The sequence below is a fragment of the Chiroxiphia lanceolata genome, chromosome 6, assembly GCF_009829145.1.
Source record: "Chiroxiphia lanceolata isolate bChiLan1 chromosome 6, bChiLan1.pri, whole genome shotgun sequence".
NCBI lineage: Eukaryota > Metazoa > Chordata > Aves > Passeriformes > Pipridae > Chiroxiphia > Chiroxiphia lanceolata.
The window spans coordinates 18,942,542-18,961,276 of NC_045642.1; the positions used below are offsets into that span (position 1 = coordinate 18,942,542).

General features: G+C 42.6%; 1 protein-coding gene across 5 annotated transcripts in view; it reads right to left on the reverse strand.

Annotated features, from left to right (window-relative positions):
• Nucleotides 1–18,735, reverse strand: part of LRRC56 (leucine rich repeat containing 56) — a 78,201-nt gene that overhangs the window by 59,123 nt on the left and 343 nt on the right. For 2 of the 5 annotated variants that reach the window (XM_032691599.1, XM_032691600.1), the window contains exons 1-3: nt 17,518–17,592; nt 11,080–11,192; nt 9,303–9,362 (exon numbers count right to left, since the gene is read on the reverse strand). The gene's annotated coding sequence lies outside the window, so the exon portion shown is untranslated. Of the gene's footprint in view, nt 1–9,302; nt 9,363–11,079; nt 11,193–17,517; nt 17,593–18,735 lie in introns of those variants that run through there. The other 3 variants (XM_032691601.1, XM_032691603.1, XM_032691602.1) reach the window with 2 other exon arrangements.

The following is an 18,735-nucleotide window of genomic DNA, read 5'->3' on the forward strand; positions in this document are numbered from 1 at the left end:
ACATTTAGATATAGGATTCATAAATCAGGGATCTAGGAAAATGAGACTATACCCTCAGTGGTCCCACATCAAAAGCCTGCTTTTTCAGGAGCTTACGTTCAGGATGGAACCCAGCATTTTCTGGGAAGCAGCCCTTAGCAGAGTTTCTCTTGAGGGCAGGAAGGTAGGAGCTCTGGAGGGAACACACAGAGTCCTGCCTGCCATTTAGAAGAGGCTGGGGTTTTGCATACCCTAGTTGCATGCACTCACCCCCTCACACCTCTGGTATATACTGTACCTTTGTGAGGATGTTGGAGAGTAGCAGCTGCTGGTGGATTGCGTCAGCATTTCCTCTGCAACAACATTAAATTTACTCTAGCATTTGGAAAACACTTAGACCACAGGCCAGGAAATGTGTTGACTCCCCTCTTGCAGGGTCCAACGGTCAATTAACATCAGAGAAAACCACGAGGGGCCTGATTTTCCAAGGTGATGAATGCACTCAGCTCCACCTGGTGTCATTGCAATCCAGCTGCCCATCTTCACAGGAAGGAAGGCAATGGGCCTTGACGTGCTCCAGGAAGGTAGTGTGATTCATTGAAAACAATACTGAATCATGCATCTGCCCCTTGAATTTTATTCCCCGCTATGACATTTATTTTCTAGGTAATTAGCTCAAGTCACCTTGACTCGCTTTCTCAACACACTGCTTCTTGGGATACACTTCCCAAAGATTATCTACAGAGTACATGTATTGTGTATCCACACATCTGCATGGTGGTTTTCTTCTTTTCCCTGCTTTACTGGAGATAATCTTGTTATGGCCAATGCTGCCTGAACTATTTGAAACCAATCAAAGAAGAAATGCATCTTTCCATCACTGAGCAAGAGAAAAACGTGGCACAATTTCAGGGTAGATACAGAAGCTTTATGTCTGTCCTGTTCAGAGTTACTGTAATTGTGCTGGCATGATTCCCAGAGCTGAGCTAAGGTCAGTGAGAAACCTGTAAATTAATTACTGTGGAGCCGATGTGATCTCTATCCAGGAATCACACTGTACATTCATGAAGCTTTATAGGAAAGAAAAGTTATGTTTCAGTTTTGCCAAGAAATGTTTAAAATTTTAAAATCTTAATATTGACAATTATCACACTCTGAACCTATTTGGAGATGTTGGACCCAATTCTGGTCTCACCATCATAGGAACTCCATAAAATGGGTTAGTCTGGATTAATTATATCGGTGCTACCCAAATGAACAGGAATTGGGTAAAGCCTTCTCTGAAACCGAGCCTGGATGAGCACTCTTTCCTTTGGGTGTCTTATCTTACAAAGAAGAGATTTGTCCGTCCTTCTGGTTTTACCCAGCCACTGGCAACATCCAGTCAACCCAGTCTCTAATTAATATTATTGATTAATAGCTAATCACTGTTGCTACTTGCATTAATAGCTAATTGCCGTTGCTGCTTGCATTATTAACATTTAGGAATCCCATTGTACTACAACCCAGAAACACAGAAGCAGAAAGGACTTTCTGGTCAGAGGAAATAGTTTTCTGCTATTGCAGGTAACCACGTCAGAGTAATTTAGATATCTGTCAGTGTCTTCTTCCCTATTCTGAAAGACCAGTCCAAAGCCTCTCTCTGAAGACTACAAGCCTTCTAATTTATAGGTTAAAGTTATTTATTGCCAAACTATACCTACTCATCCTCCTGCCATATTATTGTTCACCTTAAAATAACTGTTCCTCTCTGATGTTTGCACTCCTGATATATTTATAGGGCCCACTGTCATCTCCTCTCAACACTTCTTTTGGCGAGTCATACAAACCAAGCTCAAAATTTCTTGTCATTAAAGAAGGCTCAATTTTTTTTTGTATGTCCTGGGGTCACATTATCAAGTTCATATCAAACTGGTTGCTCATAATCACTGACTATTAAGAGGGGGTTCCTCTCTTTCTTTGTCCTCCCTGATTGTAAAGGCAAATGGAATGGAAGTTCCCACTGTAGTAAAAGGTTTTGTAAGTATGTGACCCTGCACTGTGTACCATTTCATTTTATTCAATTCCCCTTCTTCCTATCTTGCTTTGATGACACCCCTTAATAATTAGCAAGTGTTACTAGCATGCTTCTGTCTTTTCCAAATGGCACTAACAGAAATTAAAATGAGTACTGTCCATAAGAACCTCCACTACAAACTATCTTTTTGCCTGACAGTTGTCCTTGCATCATGATCTCTCACCCCCATTAGCCAGCTCTGTAATCACTTTTTGTCTTGTGAGAATCCCTTTTCCAGCGCAACTACCAAATTCATAGAATCATAGAATAGTTTGAGTTGGAAGGGACCTTTTAAAGGTTATCTAGTTCAAGTAGATAATACAGAACAAGGATATTCATCCCCATTTTATACAACAAGATGAAAATCAAAACTAATTTGAGATTAAGTGGAGAATTCATACTATGGCACTGCCACCCCCATCCAGACTGCAGCTCTGCTTGAAAATTCTCCCATCTTCTTGTACTGCACAATAAGGAGAACACTGACTACTTTGGTAATTCTTCTCTCAGTTAAGAACCAGCAACTACCATAGTATTTAAAAAAAAAAAAATCAGCTCAGGTCAGCAGAAAGAGCTTTGAAGTCTCAACTGTGGCATTAACTTCATGATTTCATGTGAGTGAAGTCACTGTGTTCAGGAGATGATGTAAGAACAGTTTCAACCACAGTAAGTGTTTAGAAATTCATCCTTAGCATCGATGAATGAGGCTGAGAGGGAAAAACAACTGGTCCAAAGATCCGGAGGATGACAGGAGTCTGCAGATTGAATTTATTTTGCTGTCACTGCACCTGGCATGGAAAGAAAGGGCAATGAGAGAATCCAGTTAAAAAAACATCTTCTCTGACTCAATGAATCTGGCCATTTGTTTTTGCTCCTTTTCACAGGCTTATGTGAATTCATAAACTGCAATCAGAAAGGAAATCTTCATCAGGCAACATATGGCATTTTGTACAAAGCTGTATCTTTTCAAACTGAACTAGACCTGTAAAAACTTTTGCTAGCAGTTTTTATAGAGTATTTTAACTGACACTGAAAGATGGGTGATCATAGTTTTACTTTGCCCTTGCTTCTATGAACAAGTAAACCAAACTGCTGAAGTCACCAAAGTCGCACAGAAACCATGTGTGACATCTGGAGGTCTGACCGTGCACTTCAGGGGTCCTGAGCTAGGTGCTGAGTGACAGATCCTGTCTCCTCTCACTGTTGCATGCTCACTCAAGGAAAATGAACACCTTTCTTGGCTTGGTAGATTTTTGGGGTACTAAAAAGCAATAAAACCAGCAAATGGCACCTTCTCATGGTGAAGAGTCTCTTAGAGAAAAGGTAAGCTTAAGACAGGCTTCAGTTGTGTTGGGATATCTCATTAGCTTAAGCCCTAATTCAGCTCTGCTGGGAGGGAAGAACTCTGATGGAATTCCGCTTACTTTCAAGCAATAACAGGTACAGATGACACACCAGGGAGCTCTTTCCTTCCTCTGTACTATTGCTTTAGAAAAGCAGGCTTTGGTTCACGACCAAGTGATTCTACTCAGAAGTAGCTGCATTACTGTGCAGTCAAGATGACTGATTGGGATGAAAGACATGAGGTAGTAAAGGTGAGATAGGGCACTATATTAATATTTGAGCCACTGAACCAGAATTTCCTAAGTCCATAAGGGCTTATTTCCTAATTCTGTCTTAATTTTAATGAAAAGTTGTAAATAAATGAATAAATAAATAAATGTAAGACTTTTCTCCCTTCCCATTTTTAAAGGAAAAAGGAAACAAAAGCTTTCTTGCCTGAAAAAAAATATTGAGAGCCAGAAAAATACTTTTGCACTCCCTTTTTTTTAATCATTCCTGACTCGAGATGAACCAATGGTAACTTGAAATGCCTGTGTATAAATTATTATTGTTTTGTGTCTCTGTTCAAGGCCCTCTATCTTTCTCAGTTTCTTTTGAGTCAAACTATTTCCTGGTTTTGGAAAGCTCAAGGATGCTATCTGCACACATCTGCTTTTCCAGGGTATGGTATCCTGTCCTACTCTATGGGACAAGTCCAAAGTTGCTCTACAGCTGCCAGACGGTAATTTTTACTAAAGAATTGGTAGGTACAAAACCTGACATTGTTACAACCATCGTACTACTACAGGGGTTTCATTCAGTCTAGGGGCATTACAGTGCTTGGTGTGGTAGAAATCCTCTGTAGGAGAAGGTCTTGCTGAGAGGTCTTAAAAATGGCAGGATTAAAAGAAAAATATAAAAGGAAGAGCATTGGCTATGGGACTAGTGCCCCTGGGACACAGAAGATCTCTTGATGATGCTATTTATAATCCACACCTGGTCCACATTGTTGGTGGTCCTTGCATTTCTCCTGGGATGAATTCCACAGTCAATGATTGAGTTACAACTTTGTTTTCAACAATAAACTAAGAGGAAAATAAATTGATGTTAGAAAGGAATTAAGGTTCAATGACCTTGTCCACAGTTTTTCAGGAGCATCACTCGTTCTTTACATCACTTGTTGCAGTGTAAAGGAACCTGTGGCCCCACTATGTTTTTTAGGTCTGTTTTCCCAACCAAGCTTTTAAATTCATCCAGCTGTTAAATTCATCTAGTTGTCTTCAGACAGGGGAACCAACAGCTTTTCAATGTGTACTTGCTTTTGTGCCAATGCAAAGCCACGACAAAATGTTTCCAAATCAGAAAGGGATCTATTTATTTTCCCTTCCCATCAATGTAAGTGGCAAGATATGGTGTGAAGGAATGGAGAAATTGGGGCTTTAAAAAAATTAATCAGGTCAAAGCACCAGTTTGCATGCTATTACACCACTAGTTTGCATATACTTTGCACAGTTCAAAGCTTACTCTGAATGCAACTCATGTACACCAAGGCTTTCAGCCATCACAGCAACAGCACTGCTGTGAGCCACGCTACAGACAACAGCTCTGGCAAAAGTCCTTCACAAATCCCTGTCCAACAAGAGAGGAATAAGGTGGCTGGAGTGCAGTCTGCAGTGGTGGAGGGAGGAGATCAGCAGGTAGATAAGAGGTCAGGCAGTTCTGAAGACTGGAACAAACACTGCAAACCCACTGCATCCCTGTGCACAGCCATGTAATCCTAGGGCCAGTATTAGTAGCTTAGAAGACATGGCTCTCTGTCTTAACATGCTAAGAGCCAAAGTGCTCCTTATGCCTTAAGTGCCTTATGCACTCCCAACACTCCCAGGGGAGTTTCAGCTCCATGGTCTACTAGGTGATCTGTGCTTGCTTCTGGCTCAGCATCAGTGAACGAACTGAGAAAAGGCAAAAATGGTCCTATCTGCTCTGACAAAGGAACCCTTGACCCTACACATCTGCTTCTGCTGCAGGCAGTGTGGAGTTGAGTTCCGCAAATACTATACAGGAATGAAAAGTGATGCAACACACCACCGTGCTGTACTGAATTTTCCTTAAAATGTAAGGGGCTCATGTAAGGGGCTATTCCATGAATAGCCTCTTCAGACAGCCCAGGGATTCATCTGTATTTGGGTCATTGTTGTGTGTAACTTCCTCTAGACTACTGGAAGGAATCCTATCCTCACAGAGAGGGAAGTAAGTTTCGCTCAAATGACAGGAGAGACCTGATTTCCTAATATTCTCTTTACAGTCCTGGCTCTGAATTTGCATAATGCATGCTTAGAAAAAGGACTATGTACTTACATTCCAGCTAAGTTAGGTTAGTGATAAGAAGAGATGGATTATTGGTACGCTTCTGTACATTTTGTGCACTGTCTAGAAGTTTCAGTAAAATTCAGCTCTATTACCTAACTCAGCATGCTGGCTGAGACCCAGACAGATGCTCAGGTAGTGTTTACAAGTATTAAAAACTATAAAACACATCCCAGGGCACACAAATCTCACACCTACCTCAAATGCCTTGCTTGACAGTTTGTTTTCAAGGCTGGATCTGTCAGCAGCCCCACTGGCCGGTGATGGCACATGGCAGCAAACATGGCATGTTGTTTTCTACCAGGGACTCCAGCCGTGCTTGTAGGCCAGCCCTTTGGCCATGAAAACCCACACTATATCACTGTATGCTTGCACCTTTGTCTCAGCACTCCATCCTCTTTTCTTGTAACATCTTAGAAGAGACTCTGGGGTAAACACTTATAGTGGCTTAATAGAAACTCCTAGTGCCAGAGCTGCATGGTGTGCATTTGGCTGAGCAAATCCCTTCAGCAGAAGACAGAAATTCAGAATAGGAATTCTCCTATGACCACAAACTACTGTTATCTGTAGGAGTCATGATGCTCCTGTAGTACTGTGACTTACCTTCGTCCACTTCCTATAGTCTGAGCAGACCTTTCATTCCCAGACTCACCTACCATTGTTAGCAATGGAAATGGATCTTTGACAATCTCTGTTTCAATTTGGATCTGAACTTTTGGAAAACATAAAGGTGGCAAAACCAGTGCTGGATTTGCACCTGGGCTTTTCTAATATGATGGGTCGCAGAGGCTTGATCAATTCAAAAATATTGCTTCGGTGGGATGAGCAGAAGTTCATCCACTGCACTGGCATTAAAATGACTCAACTCTGCACAGTGTTTGGCTCCTGCTATTTTGTAGCAGAGGCCAATGTAGATGCTTATGTCTAAAATACTACCAAGCAGTGTGACAAAATGTGTTTACCCCACAACCACTCCTGACATATCACCACTGTCGGAACCTGTCTTCCTTGGATACACACAAGCCTCCCCTGTCCTGTCCTGCACTGATCACTCCCTATGCCATGCTGGGGATGTGCTAACACAGGGACATTCATTAAAGACCATTCCCAGTAATCTTGGGTACCAAATACAGGCAGCTAAGTTATCAGTTGATTACTCCCTGCAGTAACAAATCAGGTTATAAGTTAAGCTGGTGTTAAAAATACATTTCCTTCCCATCCTCCTTAGAAGTCGGTGGAAACACAAGTGTCTAGCACTCAACTGTATATTCACTGTTTACTGGTTAGCTCTTGTTCTGTGGAAGGCAGATTTTCCAGGTGTAGTTCACAACTTCCTTTTCTAGAGAACTGAACAGCGAGCAGCTGCCTACAGCTGGTTGTATAGGTCACTTCTTTCTTCCTTGACATACTTGCCTCACAACACAGGAGCAAGACACACAGCCCTTGACAACCTGGAGAGTGAAATACAGAGATCTGGGTGCAGGTGGGCAGGTGGGGAAATAAAGAAATAAATAACCAAACCATGGGTGTGATCTCAAACCTACTGAAGTTCAAGGAAGGGATTTCAAACCATACCCGCTAGGTAGCCTACAAAGAGGTGCCAAACTAACTCTAAGCTATTGGGCTTTCCGAAACCTCTGCAAAGACCATGCTTATAAAACAGTGTTGTGTTGACAACAACCGTTGTGATAATGCCTGGCCAGTGACCATTAAAATACAGTCCTTGTTCCAGCAGCATGTTTGGCTGCAGCAAGAGTTCAGTGAAACTGTTGTCTGCTTCATGCGATGAGTACAAGATCTTGAAACACGGAACAAACCCTGTTCGTTCAACATCCCAGCAAGGGCAGTTCCCACATCACTACCATACCATGTACCTTCTTGTTTGTGATCGCACGCTTGAATTGCTTCCTCATTGTTTATACAACAGCTATCTAGGAAATATGTTCAGGGAGTGTCCTAGCACTCTAAGCACAACTTTCTGATATGCCCACTTTTAACCAAGATGTTAGACAAACAACTGCTGAGGAACACAGGTCCCTGTGACCACCCTACCCTGCTGCTAAGTCTGGAAGCCTTCCTGCTGTGTGGCATGGTGCATGGCCAACTCCCAGGTGCATGGCCAACTCCCAGATACATGGGAATCAGGGCTGCCTGTTCTGAAGGCACACTCCTTATCAATGGAATGGACAGGACCAGGGAGCAGAACAGACAGGAGACTTGGGGGCTCTGATCAAGATAGCCAGGTACTAGGACTAATGACAAAGCTCTGCCTGGATGGAGAGAGAAAGGAAAGAACATAAATTAAAAGCAGGAATTAGGCTGAAGAATATTTCAACTCTGATCCCTGAAATGCCACAGGTAAGGAAAGATCTTAGAGTAGGAAATGTCTCCATCTTGAACACAGCAATACCTGAGTACCTTTCATCCAGCAATTTCGTAAAACTGTTTATGAAGGAACACTATATCATCTTCTCTGCTGCAGCATAATATCTGCTTAAGCCTGACATTTTAAAATACCTCTGCCACATGGAGATGGGCAGGTGACTCAGTACAAACATGCAGACCTCAGCTTGGCTCTTTCATAGGTGCTGTCATATCACAGTACGGCTTCTGAAATCAACAGCTATTATATGCTTCTGGAAAAAAGCATGCCAGCCAGAGGGCAAATCTGCCTGCATAGTCACTGCACCTGGCATTACAGCTTATGTTACCATCCAGACTATCTATAGGTACCAACCATCTACGAATGGAGCAGCCCAGGGGCCTGGAACATCCCTGAGGAACTGTGGGCTCGGGATGGGATGTGCTGCTTGCTGCTGTACCAAAGCCAGCTGAATGACGTCTCAGAACAAGGTGCAATTTTTGTGTCAACAATGGGATCACTGATATGAGCGTCTGCAGGCTTCGGATCAAATCCCTTTCTTAAAACAATGCAAAAGGAGTAAGGAGGTATTTTTTGTTGAGCCTAAAGCTGAGCTCCCCTGCTCTGGACTGCAGCAAACAGAAAGGGGTAAGTGCGTGCGGACAGAAAGGTCTTTGCTCTCTAAGCCTGCCTGGCTCCTTGCCCAAGCTTCAAATGCAGCCTGTGAGGGTTTGACTCGAGACAATTTGATGGATACTGTGTGGGTGCTGGAGGCAAGAGAAGCCAAGAAAATGAAATATCTGTCTGTCAGTTGTTCTATTTCCTCAGATACTTAATGCAAACCCTTCACTTCTGGAAATAAACTCTGCATGCTGCTATAGATAGGGTGTGGATTTTAAGTGTAATACTGAGAAAAGGGTGCAACACATAAACCAAAACCAAAGAGTTTTTCATCTACAGATCCTGTTCCATTCATTACATGTGGTAATAACATCCATGTAATAAATTAATTTTTTTCTGCAAACAGAAAATAGTAATCCCCATTAATCCCATTCTTTGACCTCCTCTGCAATATGCCTGAGCCTTTACTACTTGCACTGCTTTTACCTTTACCAAGTGCCTTAAGCCCTCTGAATTTTGATCATCGATTGCCTACAACTGCAGTGATTAAACTAAAGCCTGAGCCATTCCCATTACCAAACGCTCACCACTCACCTTTTCTGCAAATCAGATTTCAACAGCATTCCTCTCCTATTCTCCCTTGTCTGGCTCTGACTGAAAAAAATATGCAGGATCATTTCCCAGGGTTAATTTTTAATCGTGTCCTCACTACTGCAGCGAATGAAGTAATTTATTATCCAGCAGGCAGCATGCTAACATACTAGGAAATAACAAATGCTAAAGGAGGTGACTCAGGCATAAGCAATCAGGTGGAGCTTTACATTCTCACCTGCTGGATGGCTCAGCACAAAGAGCCAAGCATGGCGTTTTAGTTTACTCTACTTGCGTCTCCATCCAGGGGACACCTGGACTCAAGCCACATGGCCAGTGAGGTTTATTTGCTTCACAGTCATGTGCAAAGCATGTACATAAACAGAGGCTGTGCAGCCAGCCCTCCCTCTGCCTGGGCACTCTTTTCCTGTAATGAAGGAGGTTAGTATTCCTCCTAGGCAGTTATCCTTGCTGCAGGAATGTGTCAGCCCAGGCAGTTTGGCCCTAAATAACGTTTTGTGATCTCAGGCAGACTGAAGCACAGCCTACCCACCTGTAAAACAGGTTTAATGGTAGTTGGCTTTTTTCTAGAAAAGCTGGAGGATTACTTCATGTCTGAGATCTCTAGATGAGAACTGCTTAGTGGCAGAGAGCTTTTTAAAATAACAGCTCAAAATTAGGTCCAGAGCAGTTTGGCAGCCCTGTGAGCAGGTAGAAATGACTACAGAAGCTGCACTGTTCTCATTTCATTACCCAAGAAAGGCTGGGATGCAGATGATTCACAAACCAGAAAGTGCTTTCAAATTACTTATTAAGTAGGATTCATGTTGTTTTTACTGCTCTGGGATGTACAAGGTTGGGCTGCAGAACCTCTTTTGCCATCTCTTCAGAGTGAAATGTGATGGTAATGTAGAGTTCACTCACCCATGTATCTATCACAGTTGTATTTTTGCCTCTCAGAGTAGCCCAAAGACCACTGAAGAAGTGCATGAATCTTCACTGTATCTGCAGTAAGCTTTGGATCAGATCTTAGTAAGCCAACAAGAACATGTGGCTAAACATGCTATAGCAAGTTCACCAGCATGTGCTGATCTCTGCAGGAGTGCTGGTCTAAGCGTCCTCCTGAAAACCAGGAAGATCTTGACTAAGGAGGCAGTAGCTTCTTGCTTAGTCCTCACTGGAGCACACCAGTGCTGCTTAAATGGGGGAACAGAGCAGCTCTGAACCCATTCCCTCCACAGTGCACTATTTCCAGAGAACGTAGAGAGAGGGTACTGTTTTACTCCTAATTCACTTTGTGATCATCTAAGTCCCCCAAATCCCACTGCCAGTAAGCTCCAATGATTAAACAGCTCACTGAAGGGAAACTATAGCTAACGCCTTCTATCCCTATCAAAGCGTTATTGCTAATGAGGACTGGGAAATCGCTCAGTGCTAATACAACATCTGTAGATTAACATAAGCTTACTCATGTTTTTACAGTTAATGGCTGAGATTCCATCAATCACTTGGATTCATTTAGGATCAGTGTTTTGGTACGTTAGCCTCAGTATTTCCCCAACTGAAGTCCACTGACTGGAAGTGGAAAAGGCAAAGTCATGAGTCTGAAGCCAGGGAAGAAATTTGCAACATGTTGCTTTGGGCATCTCAGCTTAGGAATCTTGCAGGACCTCTGACTTCTGAAAGCCCTCAGAGAGTATCTGAGTGATTTGAACACACACACACACACGCGCGTAGACACTCACATCACTGCTCAGCTCACGAACACATGACTAGTTACCTCAAAACATGCAGTGGCCCACACCAGTCCTTCGCAATGCAAGTGACTGCAGGTCCTCTTCTGCCTTTCACCTTCCCTGATGGAGAAGCACCAGAAGAAAGGGGATGACCAAACTGCCAACAAAAAAAAAAAAAAAAAAAAAAGATGCTGTGGCTTCATTGTGGGAAAGTGCTTTAATAAGGAAGGGGGTAGCTGCCAGCAAAAAGAGAATCTGTGCAAAATAGGTGTAGAAATACTCTAGAGAGATCAACTATGTCACCTCACTGACTGAAGGGACAATTTCTAACCCTATGGTGCTCTTGAAGGCATTTGTGTGGGAGGACTATGCTCTCACTTTTACTAGGGGTCTTTCACTATTCCAGACCGGATAGTGACACAAGAGCATAGCCTTACTGCTAAGGAGAACTTCCAATATCTCGTATGAATCTCACTTGATGTGGGAATACCACTACCATCATAAGCTCACAGGGAGCTGTGTAACTCAGGATCTCTAGCTCTGACAACTGTCTGAGCTGTACTGAAGCAGCTGTACTGAAGGAGAGTCTACCTTTGCTATAAATAACATGAAGGCTGAGGTCACCCATGGACTTTGTTACTGCAGCAGTGCGTATTTGAGGTAGTCACAGAAAGTGATGAAGGAGGAGCTGAAAACACTCCCCAGAAGCATCAGGAAGAGGCTGCCACAGAGGAAAACAGATGTCTGTAATGGAAAGGGAACAGATAAGCTGGCTTTACTAAGGTATACAGGAGTAGAGTGTACACTGGAGAGTCAAGAGCACCAAGAAGCAGAGAGATGCTGGGAATGCTGCATTCCATCCTCCTCTCCAGTCAACTAGGTAGCTGTATTCTATGTGAGTACTGCTTTGTATCAGCTTTACTTGGTCACACAGGTAGGAACCAAGGTGCAGGGCAGCTCCTCACAGAATTAAAATCAGAATTTAGGGAAGGACTTGATAGAAGAGAAGAAAAAGCTCAGCAGCATGAGTTTGATGATGAGACGGAGGGCTGCATGGCAGAGACAGTGTGCAGTCAGTACATTAAAAAGCAATCAAAGGAAAAGGAACCAGTAGTTTAACTGGATAAAGACAAATGTCTTTAATTCTATCTGGTTCTACCATGTGTGCATGCCTGAATCATGCTGCGCAACACTGCTTTGAAATTTCTGCAAGAAACAGATGTAGTTAGCAATTGTTCTTTGATGCTGAGGGGAAGAAAATCAGCATTAGCTCATGAAGAAGTAAGAAGACTATTTAAAAAAAGACTATGAATAATCTTAGTATCTTCTCCAGGAGAACATGTGGGATAGTCTGAGATTTCAGTAAAAACTCATCTGGTACAGAGAGGCCTTGAACTACAAGATAAATCTGTTGCGCATCAGTGAACGCAGAAATGACACAGGGCACAAGACATCCCTTAGCAACTCATCCCATTTCCACTCTGGAAATCTGGCTCCTGCCAGCAAAAGTGACAGATGACCCAGAACATGGCAAGTGATCCCAACTGTCCCATAAAAAAAATTGATAGCATGTAAATTGCAAAGTGTTCAAACTTTCTGTAGAGTTTGAAAAAGAAATCACATGGGGATTAAATATCACAAGAGATTCTTAACAACAAATAAGGCTTTCAGATTCCAAAGATCTGAGTTACTGCTGTCTGAAGACAAAGGCAAAACCCCTCTCTCAGAGTGCAGTGATCTGAAGATCACACCAAGGGAATGACTGATGTTCCATTCAAGCTGACAGCTAACAAAAGCGCCTTTACATATGCCAGCAAATCATTGACAGGAAAATCAGTTTGGTTCCCAACATACATATTCCTGCATTACCAGGCCTCCTACCCTATATGACCCTTGCTGATTTACAATGGCAGGCTCAGCAGAGAGTAGAAGGAGATACGGGACCTCACCAGACCTGGCAACTCTTGGTCAGATGAGGGTATTTCATGAAAGAATCAGTGCCATTTCTAAGTATCTCAGGCTCCAGACTCACCATGTGATCAGCTATAACTCCCTGGAAAAAGCACAAAATGTCAAAAAGAACATTTGTTGGGAGCTTAAGCAAACACCCACAGGAACAAATGAGACACTGCAGAGGGCAGCGTGCTTCAGGTCAGACTGAAACCAGCAGGCAGTTGTAGAAAGAGACATTGCTTGTAAATACAGTCCCAGAGATGAAACCTGTATCTCATCTCTCCCACCTGACCACTCCTCCAGCAGAATCTGATGTCCAAACATCCCACTCAGGCAAGGGCCTCATGTTACTAACTACTGCATATCATGGCTAGGGAAAAGCCATTGTTGTCATTCCTATGGTCTCTCTACAAGGAGGCTGACTGGGAAATGGCCAGCCTTGAACTATGTCTTTTTTGTGTGTGTATTTGGGTCGTGGGGTTTTATAGAAAAAAAGGAACCAGCAGCTGTCTGTATTTTTAAACTATGGAACATAGACCTCCTTCCACTTCCAAGCTCTGATTACAAAGCCTTTCACTTCTGTGATTACAGAGCATCTCCTCTCTGCAAGTTTCTATTCTCAGTTTACAACTGATCAAATCTAACTGTTAGTAGAACTCATTTCAGTCAACAGGAGTCTTTCCTCTCTCTAGCTTTGGTGGTGCTTAGGCCAGGCACCTGGCAAGTTCCTGCCTTGCTTATTTCAAAAAGGAATCCATAAGAAAGATCCTGTCCTGGGTCAGATAGCCCTCCAGAATTGATGATTTGCTCTATTCACCCAGAATCTAATGCAACATTTCAAATGGTTTGGTTGAAAGAAGCCTGAGCACTCTTACTTAGTAGAATTTAATCCAATATTTATGCCATTATTTTGGTGATTAAAACCAAAGTGGTCCCACTCACTGCTTGGGTCATCTGAAGCAATGGGGTGTTTTTGGAGATGACATAGAGGAAGATTTTGTTGATTAATTGAGGGTTGATTAATTAATTCAGTGTTTTGTTTTGTTAATTGATTACTCCAGCAGATTTCTCCAGTTCAGTGTCTGTCTTAAAAAATCCTTTGACACGAGGACTGACTGGTCTTTTTTTTTCCCTCTGTGCGGTCTCTCAGTTGTACTGCTGCTTCCAAGTCTTAGGTATCTCCAAGGGTCCGAGGCCCTTGAGATGATGGTACACACTCACAGAATTTCACATTTGTGATCTCTTTTCTGGCTATGTCTCTCATGATACAACCTGCAGTAAGGATTAGCCCGCAAACTCCCCTGTCTCTAGGAGACTGTGTTAAATTATAGTGTTGAACAGTTTAGCATGGTTTCTTTGAGATGACTTTCATTTGATAGTCTCATGGTTTCTTTGTGCTGCAGAAGACTCAGATTTTCCCCATAGTGTTTTTATAGTCAGTCACTCACAGTATAAGAATTCATGGTCAGGAGTGAGCTCTAGCTTTGCATGTCCACATAGATTTATCTGATATATTAAGAGTTTCTCTCAAAGGCTTCTTTCCAAGTCATGCTATTGTTGGGGCTTGTAATCTAGCAGTATTTTCTCTACAACCTTACCAGGAAGCTACAAGAGGATTGTCCATGACTCAGAATAATTTTATGTGTGAATTCAGCTAAGCCCCCAGGCAGCTCAGAAGGCTGGCCACTGTTTCTCAAGCCCTATAGTACATCAACAGCATAAACTTCAACCGGGAGAGAGTGTTTTTAAAATAGAACAGGGAGCATACACTTCATTCCATCACACAGTTGGAGCTGCGTTACTTGTGGTTCATATCAGTAGTCTAGGGATTAAGAAACTTTCAGTTTTTCCTTCACTTTTCAAGACTGCCCCACAGAAGATATCCTTTCTAGCTCAGGAGCGAGGCAAACATTTTCTATATACCCGAGACCCACTCCGGATCTACAAATGAGTCAATCTTCAGCCCAGGAATCCAGCACTAGTTCCACTGGATTCTGTGACTATTTGCGCATAGAAGAGTTTTCAAAATTGTCCTCCTCTGAGCCAACAAAACTCAGGTTTGATTTTCTCCCACAGTGGTAATATGAGTGTTTCCCCTCTCTGCCCTTAGCTGATTCCCTTTGCCATTTCTAAATTCACTCACTAACCCAAGTAAAATGTGTAGCAATGAGACTGCCCCTCCCAGGAGCAGCCCTGTAAAGAGCATGGGTTTGAAGACAGACTTTGCAAGCCTATTCCATCCTCTGTCCCAGGTAACTCCAAAATACTCACAGATCTGCAGAGATTTGTTTCACCTTAAAAAAAATAAAGAAAGGAGGAGGAGGGAAGAATGGAGATTGTCAGAGAATGCAAGCCAAATTAATTTCAGAATTGGTTCATCCCTTCCCAGCATCTTCAGAGTTGCATCAGCTTGCTGCGGAAATGGATTTGGCTTTGTGTTTCTGAGAATCCAGACTTGTTTCAATTCTTCTGAACACTTCTTTCTTTCCTTCTGACTGCACTTCAGTTTTGATCCAAGTATGAGATAGGCCCATGAGACAGCTCACTTGCACTGAATCTAACACAAACTTCTACTGACAGATTCTGCTACCTAGATGATGCAGTGAACAAAATGGGTAAGGTCTCAACTTCTTTCCTTGTTATAGCAGCAGAGCACCTTGTGATGATAATTTTTTTTTCTGTTTCATAAGCTGCTTGCCATGGCAAATTGCTTGGGTTACTCTGTCAGACACCAGAAGGAAACAATTTGCGTTCCCTAGAAAAATACAAATTTTAAAAGTTGATTGCATATTGGTTTGCTTCTTGCCATGACACTATTCATCCTCTAAGCTCAGGGAGAGATATGCAAGGAAAACAACCCAGTATGAGAAAAGGACTTGAAGGTTTCTTGGGTCTAATGTATCTGCAGAAGGACTAAACTAAAAACTCATGAAGAATATGGTACAATGGGAAAGCAAAACTCCCAGGGGTCTCTGCTTTCCTCAGTACGCTCTCAGAGATACTGTTAAAGAGATCACAATGATAGAGTCTTCCTTGCAAACACTTTTCAAGAAAGTTTCAGTTACACAGAAAAAGTTGTGCATCCAGGAAAATGGACTAGGGAGAGTTAAAAAAAAAAACAAACCAGAAAGAATCTGCATGATTAAAAGTCAGGGGAACTGGTAAATATGGTGAAGCAACAGGAGATTAAGAACAACAAAAGCAACTGACACCATTAATCTACCCTCTGTGCCTGCTGAGAACTGATATACCCTTCGGTATATAAAAATATATATGATGCATATCTGTAGGTATTCAAGTATGTATCCTTGTGAAGCTAGAAGATTACTGTTACTTACTTTGCTGATGATTTTGATGATCACAAGAACTTTTCATGTTCTTTTTAGGGTTTTTTTTAGGGAAAAAGAAAGAATAGTTCAAGTTGGCCATTGTCTGAGCATTTCTACTAGAAATCACTCCAAAAAAGACTATAGTTTCAAATATGTCAGTGATAGCCTTGATCTGTAGCTGATGAGCAAGTTCAGTTGCTTACTAAGCTTTCGGTATAAGTCTGTATGTCACAGAGTGGACTCCTAACCTTATGTCTTGTCTGTGATTTCCCTCTTGCAGAAGTTAGAGAGGGGGTGCAATATCAAGAAGTTATTTTTTGGGTCACAGCACCAACAAAAATCAGTGACACACTTCACAGACTGAATTTAGTGTTGGTACAAAAAGTCATGATGGGATAAGCATGTCTATGAGTTCTGGCCTCCCACCTGCAATTTACATACAGTTTGGGGAAGACAATCAGGAAAAATTGAAGGCACGGGAATGATGGAAATGCTTTTCAACCCCACTGCAGATCTGGCTTTTAAAGTTTCACTGTGGCAGTAAGGACCTTCTAAGATACTCTCCCTTTCCTTTTTATTGCTTCACATGCCAGTAGACCCAGTATTTGATTAGCCTTCCTCTCCTGTCAAGCAAGACTTACAGCAGTTAAGAGCACTGCAGGATTTCTAGAGAGCTGCACATTTCTCTTTGCCTGCCTTGAGGTTCGCCATAGAACACTGCTGCCTGGTGGGGCAGCTGGAGGAGTTTGTTGCCAATCCAGCTGAAGTCACAACATGGGTTGAGTTAGCAGAGTAGTGTTAGTAGGCTGAACTAACTTCTTGTGGTGGCATTTGCACTGCTGTTGCTGTGGCACTGCACATCCCACGTTTAAAAAAGAGGGTTCTGTCTTCCAGAGGCTTCGGACAAGCTGGACACTTTTCAAGAATTAAACTCAAGTTTAGAGAAAGGAAGGAAAAATCTGCTCAGGCAGAACCATATTTTACATACAGAATGGGCTATAACCTCAGCAAATGTAAATCTGAGCTCTGACAAAAGCAATGGAGTTACATTGCTTTGCCAAAACTGAGGATCTTGTCCCAATATTTTGCTTTTTTACCAAAAAATAGAAGAGGAAGAAGACACCTTTAAGTTAATATCACCCTCTGTGCCTTTGCAGGTTTGCATCATCACCCCTATGCGATTGTGTGGTTATGACTCACCAATAGGTGATTATGTCTCTGCTTCCAGCAGTCTGCAAACAAGTAGTCCTCAGGTATCTTATATCCTGATGTGATCTGGCAGTGAAGAATGAGCAAGTAAGAGGCAGTTTCAGTTCCATCTTCTGGTGTTTCTTGGTTCTTGTAGGTCACAGAGAAGCCCAAGAAGCATGAAACTGAGGTTCACCCACAAATGTGCCTATTTTATTTTACTATCTGTTTAGTTCTTGCTCCCTGAAAAGTTCTTCTGGGCCACCCAGGTACTGAAAAATATGAGCCTGCTTTCAGGGTGCTTCAAAAAGCAAGATTTGTGCATGCTCCAGTACCCTGCCTGCTCGTTAGAAACGGCTAAAACAAGACGAGACAGGTAGCACGGAGAGGCGGTGCACCGTGCGTGCATGTGTCTGCCTGTGAGGAAACCCATCACCTTTGTGTGTGCTGCTGCTTCTGCCCTTGGCTTGGTCAGGAGAGATGCTGTGTTTCTGTGAGCTGTGGTCCTCGCCTCTGTGGAGAACCGAGAGGTCGTCCAGAACCAGGAGGGTTTGTTAGAAGCAGGGAAAGAGTTTAAGGTAGGTTAAAGCTTCAGCGTTTTTGTTTGGACCTGTCTTTTTGTGTGCTGGCTTTCAGAAAGTACTCTGGCAGGTTTGTTTGTGCTGGTGCAACACATTTATGAGACCTGAGAAAACCTGCACAACCCTCTCAACAGGTATCCCTACAACATGTTTCATCTGCTCTCTCTACAAGCTTTGCAGGGCATTTGCTTTCCTTTTATTACGTGTCAAACGTAATATCTAGAACAATAGGTTTTAGATCCATTTTCAGATTACTAGATACTTTTGTAATGGAAACAATAAATTGTGCTTGAAACATTATGTCAGAGAGAACAGTGCTTTTCCAGTACCGCATACTATGTTTGGCATCATATTCTGCATTTAAGCTTGATCACTTCTGCATGTTGCTGGATAACAAGGTGACTGTGCAATCTACTGTCCAGTTTCCAAAGTAATAGGGGAATCATGCTGCCTTACAGTAGAAAATGTATGGTGTACCGTGACAGGAAGCACTGCATTGACAGACCTAAATTCATGGCATGAAGCTTGAGTCCACCAAGGTTTACTAGCTCTGATTCAGCAGTGCTCCTTGTGGGACCCAAACAGGATCAGACACGAGCCTCCTGCCACGCTCGGACCTTCGTCTGTAACTGCAGTAATTCTGCTCAGG